At 41.3% G+C, this 15,887-nt stretch overlaps 1 long non-coding RNA gene across 1 annotated transcript; it reads right to left on the bottom strand.

Annotated features, from left to right (window-relative positions):
- LOC150040037 (uncharacterized) lies at window positions 1-15,151 on the bottom strand. Its single transcript, XR_016534109.1, has 5 exons — window positions 14,879-15,151; window positions 12,383-12,444; window positions 8,570-8,674; window positions 574-614; window positions 1-30 (listed from the first exon to the last, which is right to left on the bottom strand). It is a non-coding gene; the product is annotated as an uncharacterized LOC150040037 (long non-coding RNA).
- Window positions 15,152-15,887: the final 736 nt, after the last annotated feature.

Below are 15,887 nucleotides of genomic sequence, written 5' to 3'. Positions count from 1 at the left end.
AAATTGTTCTCCAAAGTCTGGCTTTCCTTTCTGTTTGTAAAGAATCACAAGATAAAAGAAAATGGTTTCTGTGTATTTCAAAACATAAAGAATAAAGATAAAACAATATGGCCAAAGAAGAGAAGCAAAGGAACACAGAGCTGGTCCTAACTATGCTGTATAACACACACACACACACACACACACACACACACACACACACACACACAACATTCTAATGTGTATGTATACATGTCTATGTTATTTTACTTAAATCAAGTAATTAATTAATTTGAGCTTTGAGACAGAATCTTACATGTTGCCTGGCACTTGCTAGCCAATCCTCAAACTTAAGATCCTCTTGCCTCAGCATCATGGCATTATAGGTACATACTATCATGCCCAGGTATAGGTACTTTAAGTAGATTTGCTTTTTTAAGGAGGGCAAGAGAAAATGCCCAGAAAGACTCTTAAGTGACATGAAAAAGCGAGCAAACGCTATTACAGAGAAATCGCTTAAGTTTTATATTTTTATCAAACCGTTGCAGCATTTTGACAGTACCGCAAGATGATACAGCAGAAAGTCTCACTCACTTTAAAAGTTCCAGTTGCTCCTTAGGCATACGAAATCTGGCCTGGGGAGAAAAAATGAAATAAAAAAGATAAATCCTTCTGAATTCAGGAATATTGTCCTTAGAGGACCTATACTCACTGTATCTGAAAACGCAGAGGTAAGCCCTGATCTTTGGAATAGAGAAGGATATTCAAAGTGAACTCTAAGATGACAACCTCCTTCCTTCTTTCTCAAGATGCTAAAGCCACCAGAGTCTGAGGCTGAAGGAATAAAAGGAGGGAAGAACCACAGGAGATGGGCATTGAAACAGATTGATTTCATCTTAAGATCCTAATTATGCCCAGTAATCCTAGCTACTCAGAAAGCTGAGATCTGAGGATCAGAGTTCAAATCCAGCCTGGGCAAGAAGGTCCCTGACACTCATCTCCAATCTACCAGCATAAGCTGGAAGTGGAGGTGTGTCTCAAGTAGTTAGCACTAGCTTTGAACAAAGAAAATATCAGGGACAGTACCCAGGCCCAGAGTGCAAGCCTCAGGATTCCAGTACAACAAACAAACAAACAATGTCAGCTCCTTGTAAGCTCATTCTGCCCTGAACAGAATAGCACAAAGGGGTATTTTACAGAAACTGTTTTCTAACGTGTGCTAATGTCATAATGGAAACAGGGTGAAATACAAGAAAAAATCTCCTATCTTTTCTCCAGCTAAGCAATTTAATATCTTCTAATTTAATGTAATTTTTTGTGTGCTAGTACACAGGGCCTTTCACTCATTCTCCCTTAGGTTTTTTTTTTCTTTGCCAGTCCTGGGCCAGGGTCTGAGCTCTGTCCTTGGGTTTTCTCAAGGCTAGAGCTCTACCACTTGAGCCTCAGCACCACTTCTAGCTTTTTCTATGTATGTGGTACCGAGGAATTGAACCTGGGTCTTTGTGCATGCTAGGCAAGCACTCTACCACTAGGCTAAACTCCTGGCCCTGAAAAGTATGAAATCTCCCCATAATGATGAAAAATATGAAATCTCCCCATAATGATGAGAAATATGAAATCTCCCCATAATGTAATAGTAACCAATAGCAACCACTCGAAAGTACTTTCACAACACAAACATAATCCAAAGTCTTAAAAGAATGGTCTTTAGAATAGTGCAAGTAGCTGCAGTTTATACAATGGGCTGAAGAACAGCCAACAGGATGTGCAGTTTGAGTTGGTTCGAGTCAGCGAAACTGTATACCTTATGAACCTGAATAAGAGGAGGAAATTCAAGGAATAAAACAATAAGATATGGCCAGAAACAAGACATGCAGTTAACTGCCTGTTTAACCAAGTGGAAATTCAATAAACCCCTAGCTGAGCCCCTAGCTGAGTCTTACCTAATGTGATTATAATCAATCATTACTCTGTAACTATGCTTCTGCTTCTGTAACCTGCTTCAGCCACCCATAAATATCCCCCTCTCCCCAGCCTAGGTGCGCAAGTCTCCTAGGAGATCTTGTTGCCCCCGGGCGTGCCCGGGTTCCATTATAAACCTCTTGCTGATTGCATCCGACTGCGTGACTCGCTGTTCCTTGGGAAGGGGGCTCCGTCTGGAAGACATCCCGCTGAGTCGGGAGTCTAACATTTGGAGGCCCCAGCGAGATAGGAGACCCCTACCCAGGGACCACCGACCCACCTCCGGGAGGTAAGCTGGCCAGCAAATTTCTGTTGTCCTTTCTATGTCTTGTCTTATGTTAAGAGTATTTCTGGCATGTTGTCTTTTGTATGTCCTGTCTTATGTTAAGAGTTTTTCTGGAATCTGTGACTCGGCCGTGTCAATCTGTATCTGGTCAATCTGTATCTGGCGGACCCGTGGAGGAGCTGACGAGCTCGTACTCCCGACCGCAGCCCCTGGGAGACGTCCCTGAGGCATCTGGGGTCAGATTTCTGACCCGTCTGGTTTCCCCTTTTGGGGCTTCGCCCCAGTCTGAGGACTCTTCAGTCCAGCTGGTAAGGGAAACGTCTGGGTTTCTTCCATTGGGGGCCCGATTTTTCGGTGCCCCCAGTGTATCGGAAGGCCTCTGTTGGTCGAGGGAACGGCTTTTGCCCCTCCCCGACCGTCTGAAAGCCGCGCGGTAGGTTAAGGGACCAGTCTGTTTGTTTTGTTTCTTGTATGTCTGTTTTGTTATGTTTTACTCGGAGTCTAAAATGGAACAGTCTGAGACTGCTGCCATGCATGCCATCAAAATTTGGGGTACTTAAAGGTCTCTGCTTCTGTCTTGTTTTGTGAGGTGTTTTTTTTGTTGTCTGGTTTTGTTTTCAAAATTGGTACCAGTCTTAAATATGGATCCTTGCAATCTTTGTGTGTGTATTCTGGGCAGTTGTAAGTTGCCTTGTAAAAAAGTTTTGTTTTAAATCTGGTTCTCACCTGCAAGAATAAAATTGGCAAAGCTCTCTTGACACAAACTTCCGGAAAATAAACGGCCGATATTAATTTTGCGCGCTTTAAGATCTTTGAATATGAGTGTGTGTGAATGAGTAAGTGAACATGTTCAAGGTTAAATTATCAGCATGCTGTATAAAACAATGGATAAATTTATACTTGAAACAAAAAGGCAATTGGGTAAATCTAAGTCTAAACTTCAAGAAAAATTATTAGGTTAAAATGTTTTACAATGTCTCAAAGGGTTATTGCATTGCTTTAAAGAGAAACTGGTAAAAAGTATTTTTCTAAAGTAGAAAAAGTATTTTCTAAATGAAATTTGCATTAATAATTTGATATTGAAATGCACAGAGCTGTTTACATTGTGAACATTGTATCCTGTTTAACCCAGAAGTATTAGGGAATTTAAAATCTATTTCCTTAAGTTAAAATTTGGAGATAAATATTAGGAATTAAAATGTAAATTTATTTATTAATGTCAGAGACTTTACCTATCTTTCAAAACTGTCTAGGTAATCAAATATTAAGAGAAAGGATGGGAAAACTTAGAATAGTCCTATGTGACAGTCTTGGGGGGTGAGAGGTGAACTGGCAAAGGTGCAGCCTTGGGTAAGCTGGAGTGAAGGCTGTTCACTTAACTTGGTCAGGTGAACTGAGATCCACATCTTCGCTCTTTTATTTTCTTTGCAGACTGACACTGAAAATCTGATGGTAAAATCTGGGTAATATAATTAGTATTTTAAAAGGAATGAATATTTAAAAATTTATCTCTGTATAATTTGGGTTCATGCTACTGCATTGCAATTGGATGTATTCTAGAAAAAGAAGGAAACTAAGTCCAGATTTAGACTTTTGGTGCACTGATGATGTTTACAGTTCTTGCATTGAGGAAAAACTTATTTGAGTTTAAACTGTTGCTGGAGTTTTGAAACCTGGAAACAAAGGGAGTTCCTTGGGCCCTTAAAGATTTTTCAAATGCACATAAAGGCTAAAGTGTTAATTGTTTAAGCAAATATCAGTAAAAATTTTAAAGAACATTGGAAATGGGTTTCTGAACAAAGTTTGAAATTGAAATTATCCTAAATGTTTATTTAAACAAGAAAAATTAGGACTACCAAAATGGTTGCTTAATTGCTATTTCAGCTTATTCTTGCAAGTTACTCTATAGCAATCTGCAGCAGGTCCATGGAGAAGGACAGCAGATCCTCATTCAGATGTAAATTTGGCCCTCACCAAGTTCCAGGTAAGGTCATGCTTAGAGACTATTTCTGAGTTGACCACCTTGTTGCTTCTAATTGGAGTAAAGTGGCCTTTGTAGGACTCACTGATCTGAAAGCCGCAGTTTTGAGCCAGCCCGGGCAAGGCAAAGTCCCTGTGAGACTGTGGTGTCTAATCTGTCAGAGTGCTATTGAGAGTTGCTTTGGAGCTCAAAGTGGCAGAGTGCTAGCTCTGAGCTGAAAAGCTGGGGGACAGCACTCAAGCACCAGGCCCAGGACTCAGTGGCAGAGTGCAAGCCTTGAGCTGCAGAGCTGAGGAGAGGCACTCAGGCCCTGTGTTTGGGACTTAAAAGTGGCAGGGTGCTAGCCTTGAGCTGGAGAGCTGAGAGACAGCACCCAGACCCTGAGTTCAAGTCCAGCAACCAACAAAGTGAAATGCCAATGGGACATTTATTCCTGTGTGGAGAGACACTACTGGGACAATGAAGCATCCAAATGCAGTAAGCCATAGCTTGGATGGCAGAGGTGGTGTCAGATCCTAGAGTCATTTGTGCTTGGCCATTCAAAATTAATCAGAGCCGGGAGGTCATAGAATAGTTTGTAAGCATGCCTTACTAATGCCCGTGCCTTTCATACCTGGGCAGGAACTTGTCAATCATCTGTGATAGAGGATGATTTAAATCCTAACTGAGTGAAGTTTGATTTGACACCAGCCACAAATTCAGGGTGGATGTGACGCTTGCGTCCCTATTATATGTTTAGATCTGGCAACTGAAGCATAGAATGCAGGGATTAAGTTCCCCAGAAAATCAGGAAAATGCCTTTGCAAATAGGTGCTAAGTAAGCTACACTGTTGTAGCCAAAGAAAAAGTTTGTGCAGTTGTTAAATGCTTTACATGACCTCCAATTTGGAGTAGAATATATGTAATCTTGACAGCCTCTTGGTAAAATAGGCTAAGTTTTCAGGGTCCCTGGCTAGGTATAGAGACAACGCCCCTGAGTCAGCCTGAAGAAGTTATAGAAGATGGATCGTCGCCCATCAGTCCTCTTTAGATAAAGGGACCAAAAAGTTGTTTCTTAAAAATTAAGACAGCATAAGTTAGAGGCATAAAAAAAATAGTAGTAACAAATGTGCAAGAGTAGAGACTGCACTTGTGGGGAACGGCTACAGTTTCGAGTCTTCTGTGCCTGTCTAGAGAGTGCTAAGCCTTGTTCAATCTGGTTACTAAAAGTTGCCACCCTGGTATTACTTTGGATTCTCAATCCTATACTGTCTTAAAAACCAACGGTGCCAGCCTGCAAAAATGAGTGTGCTCGGGTAAAGCAACTAGAAAAGCATTGGGAGAATTCACCAGAGTCAGGCCTTAAGTTAAGCTTCTTTAGAAATTTTGCAGGTGACCTAGCAGGAGGTGTGACATTCCATTGGAGCTGCTGTGCTGCCGGATTCAACCACCACCTTACAATTGTTTACTGAGAGGACTGGAACTAAACTCTTGGTGATGGGACCCGACCTGATTTGACAGACCACCCCCTTCAGAATGCTGAGCTCACCTGGTTCACGGATGGCAGTAGCCTTCTGGAAAATGGAGAGCGGAAGGCAGGGGCAGCTGTTACCACTGAGACTGAGGTAATTTGGGCTGGAGGGCTGCCCCCTGGAACATCGACCCAGAAAGCGGCAATGGAGGCCAGAGGTAACCGCCTAGCAGACAAAGCGGCTCGGGAAGCCGCACTTCAGAGAATACCAAGAGTGCCGGCCCTCCCAATAATAGAGAAGCCTCACCGTAGTCTTCCCCCACTATATTGAGTGCCATAAGAAAATGGGGGCGGCCTATGACTCCAAACAAGGACTTTGGCCACTTCTTGGGAAAGGAGGAGACTTTGCAACAAGTGGCTGCCCAGTGCCCAGCCTGTGCTAGGGTGAATGCAGGACAGACTAAAATTGGACTTGGAACTAGAATGAGAGGACACCTCCCAGGTGTTCATTGGGAAATTGACTTTACAGAAATTAAACCTGGACAATATGGCTAAAAAAATAAGACTTTCTTGGTTATAAAAATCTCTAACATCCTTGTCTGAAGTACTTTTCTTAAAGGATAGTGATTTGTGTGCTGCTTTGAAAGAGGAATGCTGTTTTTACGCAGACCAGACAGGAATTGTCCGAGAAACTATGAGCAAACTTAGAGAAAGGCTATCAGAAAGAGAAGAAGAATTCCGCTCTCAGCAAGGATGGTTTGAAAACTGGTTTAATCAATCCCCTTGGTTTGCAACTCTGTTATCCACTATAGCAGGACTCATTCTAATTCTCACCTTGGGTCCCTGTATCTTAAATAGACTAGTCCAATTTGTAAAAGATCGATTGACAAGCCTTAGTGCTCACTCAACAGTATCAGCAACTTAAGGAAAGAGACCACTCTCATTAAATGAAAGATTTCATTTGAGCAATAAGAAAATGGGGGATGAAAAGTATGAAATCTCCCCATAATGATGAAAAATATGAAATCTCCCCATAATGATGAGAAATATGAAATCTCCCCATAATGTAATAGTAACCAATAGCAACCACTCGAAAGTACTTTCACAACACAAACATAATCCAAAGTCTTAAAAGAATGGTCTTTAGAATAGTGCAAGTAGCTGCAGTTTATACAATGGGCTGAAGAACAGCCAACAGGATGTGCAGTTTGAGTTGGTTCGAGTCAGCGAAACTGTATACCTTATGAACCTGAATAAGAGGAGGAAATTCAAGGAATAAAACAATAAGATATGGCCAGAAACAAGACATGCAGTTAACTGCCTGTTTAACCAAGTGGAAATTCAATAAACCCCTAGCTGAGCCCCTAGCTGAGTCTTACCTAATGTGATTATAATCAATCATTACTCTGTAACTATGCTTCTGCTTCTGTAACCTGCTTCAGCCACCCATAAATATCCCCCTCTCCCCAGCCTAGGTGCGCAAGTCTCCTAGGAGATCTTGTTGCCCCCGGGCGTGCCCGGGTTCCATTATAAACCTCTTGCTGATTGCATCCGACTGCGTGACTCGCTGTTCCTTGGGAAGGGGGCTCCGTCTGGAAGACATCCCGCTGAGTCGGGAGTCTAACAGGCCCCTCCCTTAATTTTTTACTCAAGTTTTTTTTTTCCTACTTGAGCAAGCCATACTTCCACTTCTGACTTGTTAATGGGAGGTGTATGTCTAAGTTTGTCTGCCTAGGCTGGCTTCAAGCCTTGATCCTTGGATCTCAGTTTGTTGAGTAGCAAGCATTATAGGTGTGAGCCACCATTCCCTAGCTCAATGAGATGAGATTTGACCACACAGCTATTAACTGCTTTCCTCTCAGCAAAACTCATGAAACAAACTCATCTTAAAGGTAATACTGGTTGTGGTCTGTTCATCTGGGTGAATAAATTAAGTTTGTTGCATAAGATAGGATTTTAGGTGTAAATCCATTCAATACTGGAGCAAGAAATTGGAAACCTTTGGATTTAAACTCTTCATTGGTATGGTCTATGACCACGGAGGCTAAGCTGTATGTTCTTGGACACAGCAGGATGTGAACTCAGCCAAGTCTGGGTTTAGATTTCAGCTTCTACCAATTATAGTTGGGAAACTAGCCCCAGGCTGCTGTATTGGTCACTATAAGTGGATTTGAGCTGAGATGGATGTCAGAAAAGAGCTATCTTTTTCTGTTACGGCCTAGGGCGGATAATGTGGCCTTCGGTGTCTTTAGGAGTGGGAATGACCAACACCCAGGGGCTGTTCCTTACTGGGCTGGAATCCTGCAGGGAATGTATTTGTGCAGTCTTCTCCCTTTAGAGATTCCATGTGGCAAGAGATTTTGGAATGTAGCAGTTTCTGGCTGTTCTGGGAAATAGAAATTTCAGAGGCCCTAAGGGAATGGGCATGAAGTATTATGCAACCAAGAATGGAGCCACTGAGTGTTGAAAGGTCAATGTGTGGCTTCCATCTGGTCCTTCTGTCTGTCTCACCTTCCTCTGGAGCCATGGTGACCTTGGCCGCTGCTCCTTCATCCTCTGCCCCTAACTTCCAGAGGCCTAGCATGAAATGGACAAGGCTGGAATGCTGGGTGGGCCACAAGGGGATATTAAATGATATCTTCAGTCTGAGCTCCCTGAGACCTAACTAGTTTTGCTGTGAAGAGGAAGATCACACTGAGTAGAGTGGTGGTGTACACATACATTTAATGGTTTCCTTTTGCTGGAGTTTCTTGTGGGGTGCCTGCTGGGATCAGAGGCTATGGAGAATGTTTATAGAGCTTCTACCCATAAATTATTTCTGTTTAGATATTCTCAATATACAACCAAAATAATATACTGCTAGCTGGAAAGATATGCTAATAAGCTTCCAGGAGTCACAGTGAAATATCACCTGGTAGTGATGCAGCCGTGAACTGTATTCTGCAATCATGGCATGTAATTGTTTTGGATTTTTGAGGAAATTCTGTTTCTTTAAACCACTCATGATGTCTAAATCCTGTCAAACAAAAAAGGCCAAAGTTGATTAAAAAGCTTAACTGTAAAGATGAAACAGGTCTGTTTTCAGGGGAAAAACTGTAGGAAAAAGTTGTGCTAATGAGAAATTGCCCAAATCAATTGTCAGCAAATATAAAAATAAAACAATGGACTAAGATCACACTTAGATTCAAAGCTAGTTAGAAGGTTGAGATCTGAGAATCACAGTTTGGAGCCAGCAGGGCAGAAAAATCTGAGAGACTCTTATCTCCAGTAAACCAGCAAAATGCTGGAGGTGGTACTGTGGCTTAGGTGGTAAACCACCACCTGGAATTCCTTACTTAGTTCTTTTGCTCAAGGCCAGCACATTACTACTTGAGTCACAACTCACTTTGCTGTTTGATAAGACCATGGAGAAGCTGTCTGCCCAGGTTGTCTTTGAACCACAAACCTTAGATCTCAGCCTCCTGAGAATCTAGGATTACAGGAACCTAGCTGAAGTCAGTTTGCTATTTTGTTTTATTATTATTATTAATTAATATTTTGTTGTTCATGGGACTTGAACTCTGGTCCTGGGCATTGTCCCTGAGCTATTCAGCTCAAGGCTTAGCACTCTACTGCTTTGACCCATAGTACCACTTCCAGTTTTCTAATGATTACTTGGAGATAAGAGTCTCACAAACTGTAGTGCCTGGGCTGGCCTTGAATTGCAATCCTCAGATCTCAGCCTCCTAAGTAACTAGGATTACAGGTATGAGCCACTGGCACCTGGCTCCAGAATACTTTTTTGAAAGTACTGACAGAATAGAAAAGCACTTCTGAAAACTAACAAGTTGAAACTCTGGGCACCCAGGTCCAGAGTTCAAGCCCCACAACTGACAAAAAAAATTTTTTTTGATTAATTTTTAAAAATGTATTCTATCAGGGACGGGAGTTTGGCCTAGTGGTAGAGTGCTTGCCTAGCATGCACGAAGGCCTGGGTTCAATTTCTCAGCATCACATACATAGAAAAAAGCTGGAAGTGGTGCTGAGGCTCAATTGGTAGAGCTCCAGCTTTGAGAAAGTCCAAGGACAGTGCTTAGGCCCTGAGCTCAAGCCCAGGACTGGCAAAAAAAAAAATAATAAAATAAAAATATTTTCTATCAGAAACAATCACAGGAGATCCTCTCTGAACAATGTGGCTGTGGATGGACTGTTAGTATCCCCCATAATTAATATTGGGACCTCATACCCAATGTTACAAGAGGTGAGGTCTTTGGGGGTATAAGTAGGTCCCAAAGTCTGCCTCCATGAATGAGATTGTCACTCTTAGAAAAGTTACTGAAGGAAGTTGCCTTGCTCCTTCCACCTTGTAATTATGCTGTAAGTTGGTGTTGTCCAGGTAGAGAGTAAACTCTCCCCAGAAACTGAATCTGCCTTGATCTTGGATGTCTAGCTTTCAGACTGGGGAGTAATGAATTTCTGTTGCTTATAAATTACCCTGCCTAAGGCATTTTGACACAGTATCTTGACCCAGCAAAGACTGTATGTAACTCCTATTCACATTCTAAAGCCTTGAGAAGTTGCAAAATAAAGAAAAAAATCATTTGTAAATATTTATAAAATATGTTACACGGAGACAGATGACATTCCTAAAAGTAGTATGTCCTCCAGTGACGTCATGGAGGATAAAGATGGTTGAGGTGGGACACTCAAGAATAATCCTCTATTCAAAGGCCAACAGAAAAAGACTAACAAGATCCTCAGTTTTCCTATTCTGAAACTCTGGACCACAACAGCTCAGAAGCTATGTGCATATGGCTGTATAGGATGAGGGTAAGTGAAATGAACTCCAGGATATGGAAAGAGGTTTTATCTTTGTGATTGTTGTTCTTAAGGTACTATGTGAAGTTACTTCTCTTATTTCTCCCCTGATGGCTTATCGCATGCTGTTACTGTATCTGACTTTGCTACCTGGTATATTGTTCATTTGAAATAGGGAAGGGAAGAGGGAAAACAAGATGATTGGGAGGGGTGGGGGAGGGGAAATTAGGAGAAAAACATGGGAAGGGGTATGAATGTTCAAGAAGTAATGTACCCACTACTTGGTAAATATAACTGCAACCCTTCTATACATACCATAACAATGAAATACAAGTAAAAAAAATTCTGGGCTGGGACCATGGCCTAGTGGTAGAGTGCTCATCTTGCATAAACAAAGCCCTGGGTTCAATTCCTCCATAGCCACATACACGGAAAAGGCTGGAAGGGGCACTGTGGCTCAAGTGGCAGAGTGCTAGCCTTGAGCAAGGACAGTGTCCAGGCCCTGAGTTCAAGCCCAACTGGCAAAAAATAATCTGAAACTCTGGTCAACAGCAGATTTGAAATGAAAGGGTCCATGAACTTGAGGAAGGAACTATTAATTTTTTTAAGTCTGAGGAACAGAAAGAAGAAAGCCAAGCCAAGGCTAAGAGACCTGTGGTCCATCACAAGTGCTGTAGCCTGGGGTGACACACATGTCCTCTAGAAGAAAGAGAGAAAACACAAAAGCAATGGACTAAATAATTAGACTGAACTCTCTCAAAACTATGAGGCCCAAAATAAACTTGTTATTTACAGTAATGTAAAAGTGACTAACATGGATGTCAAGGGAATTTGAGGTCTATTTACCAGAATAAGAAAAGTCCTAGCCAGATACTGATGGCTCATGCCTGTAATCCTAGCTGATCAGGAGGCTGAGATCTGAGGATTGTAGTTCAAAGCCAGCCCAGGCAGGAAAGTCTATAAGACTCTTTTCTCCAATCAACTACCAAAAGAGCCAGAAGTAGAGCTGTGGCTCAAGTGATAGGGCACTAGCCTTGAGTAAAAGAAGCTTAGGGTCAGAGCCTAGGACTTGAGTTCAAGCCCTGTGACCGGCAAACATTTTTAAAAAAGAAAAGTCCTGAACATGAACAGATCTACTGCCAAATGCATGGTACTCCTGAACAAGTCACTAAAGTGGACAGTGGGACAGCAGGATCATGTCACTATACTCAGGTCAGAAGTCATAAACAGGACATTCAGCAGTGAATGCGGACACTAGCTCACACCTGTAATCCTGGCTACTTGGGAGGTAGAGATTAAGGACTAGGTTAAGGCGATTAGAGACTAGTCTGGATAATAAAGTTTAGGAGACCTCATCTCTATCAATGGCTGGATACAGTGGTGGGAGCCTGTCATTTCCAGTGTCACAAGGATAACAGTCCAGGTTGATCCTGGTGTTAAGTGGGACCTCACCTTGAAAATAAACAGTGGAAAACAAAGAACAGTACAGAAAACAAAAAGAAAAACAATGGCCAAATAGATTGGAGGCATGGCTCAGGTAGTAGAGCATTGGCCCTGAAAAATGTGGGTCCTGAGTTCAACCATTAAAAAAAGGTTTCAATTTTCAAAATCTCCCTGTCTGAGCCACTCAAATTTATACGAAGTAACAGAGTTCAAGTCCCATGACCAACAAAAAAAATTGTAGAGGGTAAAATGTGATATATTAGGGATTCTTAAGTTTAATGCAACTTCTGTGATTTCAGTGTACAATTCAGAGAAAGGAACACTTTAAAATTTTTCTAAAGAAAGCTTGTACTGATTTCATAACAGATAAATGATGAAAATACTTTGAGAATATGCAATTCTACTTTTGGTGCTTTCTGTAGTCCTCTTATCCCCAACTGGAAGCATTGTTATAATCTCTTTTGTCATTAGTGGGAAAACTTACCAAAAAGAAGAAAAGTCAATGTAAACACGAGAGTTAAGATAGTCTTCCATGATCGAGCTAACCTAGCAAAAGCAAAAACCATAAAAAGAAATTAAACATTGTAATCCATTACTATTAACCTTTAACTTGGACTTTATTATTGCACTCAAGTCCACAAACTTGCTTATTCTTGCTCTTGATTATTCTAGATTGAGTCTATAAATTCACTTAATTTCTAACCTATTATCTTCAAAATTGAGAGAAAAGTTTTCATGGTTGTACAGAGAGAGAGAAAAAAGGGAGAGAGAACTCTGAAACTATAGATGCTTAATATATATTGCTTAAATATTTATAAGAAGAAAATGGAAGTACATAATCTGGAAGTCTCAAACATAGATTGAGCAAAAGGGAAAAAAAAGGTTTTGGTAGAAATTAAGTATCAAGCTAAAGAACTATGGCAAAAGCAAGGAGCTGGTGGCTCATGTTTATAATCCTAACTACTCGGGAGGCTGAGATTTGAGGCTCTCAGTTTGAAACCAGACCAGGTAGAAAAGCCGGTGAGACTCATCTCCAATGAACTAGCAAAATGCTATAAGTGAAGGTATCATTCATATGGTAGACCACCAGACTTGAGTGAAAAATCAAAACAAGCGTGAGGGGCCCTGGCCCTGAGTTTAAGCCCTATCCTTTGAGCCTCAGCCCCACTTCCCATTTTCTAGAGGTTAATTGGCGATAAGAGTCTCATGGACATTTGTGCCCAGGCTGGCTTTGAATGGAAATCCTCAGATCTCAGCCTCCAGAGCAGCTACGATTACAAGCATGAGCCACCATGACCAGCTACAAAAATAACTTAAAAATAAAATGATGTAAAACTATCAGTAAAGAGATGACTTCCATAGATGTTTGTAACTAACTTACTTGGGTAGATGTATGGATTTAACTTTCTTCATGTCTCAAATTGTAATGGCAAAGAAATCTTGGGAAAACTCCAGCTCAGCGTCACCGGGACACTTCAGTGATCTCATATTGAGCCTAATGTATCCTGCATAAAGCAACCTTGAGCACGACCAGCCAGGATAATGGGCCATTACTACAGCAGAGACTTCCCTAACCCACTTACCTACCTGTGGAAGTACTGCTTAAAACCACACTCCATTTCAACAGTAGTGGTCACGTGGAGCGTGGTGAAAGGTTCACTGTCTAAAGAATCTCATTTAGAAATTATTGCAGACTCTTTGTGTTTGGGTGCTGGTACTGGGTCTTAAAACTCACAGCCTATCCAAGCTCTCACTTGGCTTTTTTTACTCAAGGCTGGTGCTCTACCACTAGAAACACACCTCCATTTCTGGTTTGGGATTTTTTTTGTTGTTGTTGTTGTTTGCTGGTTAACTGGAGATCATTTCTTACAGTTTTCTGCCCAGGCTGGCTTCAAACTGTAACAATCAGATCTCAGCTGCTTGAATAGCTAGCTTTACAGGTGTGAGCCACCAGCACCTAGATATGGCCTTTCTTGGTGGGCTGAATTAAATGAACATGATTAATGATTATATTACTTTATCTACTAAAGGTTAGTTTCTGTCTTTTCACTCTCTGTACCTCTACTTATCATTGTCTGTCTCTCTCTACCCTCCCCCATCTCCCCCCCCCCAAAAAAAACCTCATGGGCCTTCACCCAGTCTCAAGACTCTGCCTTTTAAGGGTGAACATGATTATTCCAACAACTCTACAGCAACCTTAATTTTTCTTGATATTTTTGTGTCTACACAAGTGCTTCACTGTTACTATTGAGATGGCTATGCTATTATTTTCCAATGATCTCCTTGGTAAAGTGGTCGATAGCTAAGTCAACAATTAGCCCTGTCTGCTTTCAGGTAACACCTTGTCAAGGCAAATTTAGTTATTAGCTCAAAATGCGTATTCATTATGAGGCCGTTTATACAATTCCTATGCAATTGTATAATACAGGTGCTAAGAATCTAATATCAAGCGCACTCCTCAAAGTGCATCTGCTGGCCCTTTGAAGAAAACTTGAATGATCCCTCAGGTTTTCAATACTGCTCTTTAAGAAGGATGCCATGTATGCACTGGTGGCTCTTATCTATAATCTTAGCAATTTAGGAGGCTAAGGGCTGAAGATTAAGGTTTGAAACTAGCTCAGGAAAGGAAAATCTGTGAGACTCCAAGTAACCAACAAAAAAGCTGGAAGATGTGACTCAAGTGATAAGAGTGCCAGCTTTGATGAAAAAAGCTAAGGGATAAGCTCTTAATTCAAGCACCGGTACCAGCACAGAAACAAAAACCAAAGGAGGGTTTCTTTTTTTATACTCTGTCCCCAGTCTACTGTAATTAACCTAAACATCAGTGACATAGAAAGAAGAAGGTATGCCACCGGAAGTGCTGCAATTAGAAAGAATCCAAGGGAAGTGTTAGGAAATTTTCTTTTCTCATCATTTTACAGAGACCTGTCTTAATGATGGGATCCTTCTAACCAACTACAGCTGTTTCAGAAGACCATACCCGTTTGCATCAGGGAGTTCCTGCTCTGACAGCAAGTTGTCTATACTGGAAGTGCTGCTGGGTTCTTCTGAGCAACTCGGGAAAAAACGGGTAACCCTCCTGAGCTTTGGCCTTCCACTCATTTTGTCCTGGCCAGAGTAAAGAGCTAGTGGAATGCTCTTCCCCTATTTCATGGAAGACTTGAAGCTGCGCGTAACCATTTTTTATTTGTATCTTATTGTGTGGGTGTTTCTCCTACAAGAGAGAGTATGGGAGTGGGAAGATTCTGAAAAGCCTCAGACCCTTCTGTTGCATCACTCTTGGTGACACCTCATAATGACAGATCCCCCAGCAGGCCCAGCAGGGGATATGCACAAACCCACCTCTCAGCTCCTTCCCTTCAAGTTATTTTAAACCCACTGGGCCTGCTGCTTTTCTATAGCTACGCTGGGTATATTTTATCTGTGTGCTTGCTCCAATGCTATTTTGGAAAATAGCAATAATAAAGCATCAGAAATATACCCCAATACTTCCCAGTGTCACATCCCCCCCCTGCTTTTTTTTCCAGTTGTGGGGCTTGAACTCAGGGCCTGAGCACTGTTCTTGGGCTTTCTTAAGGCTAGAGCTCTACCACTTGAGCTACAGTACCACTTCCAGCTTTTTCTATGTATTTGGTACCAAGGAATTGAACCCAGGTGTTTGTGCATGCTAGGTAAGCACTCTACCACTAGGTCACACTCCCCGCCCACATCTCCCTTTTTTCCTAGAAAATTACAACCTGAAAATCGATACATTCCACTTCCATCATTTGAAAAATATTTTACCACTCATAAATATGTATTCAGTGTAATACTTTTCATGCTTCAAACATGATATGCTATTTTTGACATATCAAGATATATTAATCTAATTTAGTCATTTTCCTTGCTCTATAGTATTTTATTATATATTACACACATATGTAAACATTGTATTTTATGTGTTTTGCACATACAATATATGCAATATAATACTATATAGTATATATATT

The sequence above is a fragment of the Megascapheus bottae genome, unplaced genomic scaffold (assembly GCF_031878675.1).
Source record: "Megascapheus bottae isolate mThoBot1 unplaced genomic scaffold, mThoBot2.hap1 HAP1_SCAFFOLD_87, whole genome shotgun sequence".
NCBI lineage: Eukaryota > Metazoa > Chordata > Mammalia > Rodentia > Geomyidae > Megascapheus > Megascapheus bottae.
This window is presented reverse-complemented; position numbering and strand designations above follow the sequence as displayed.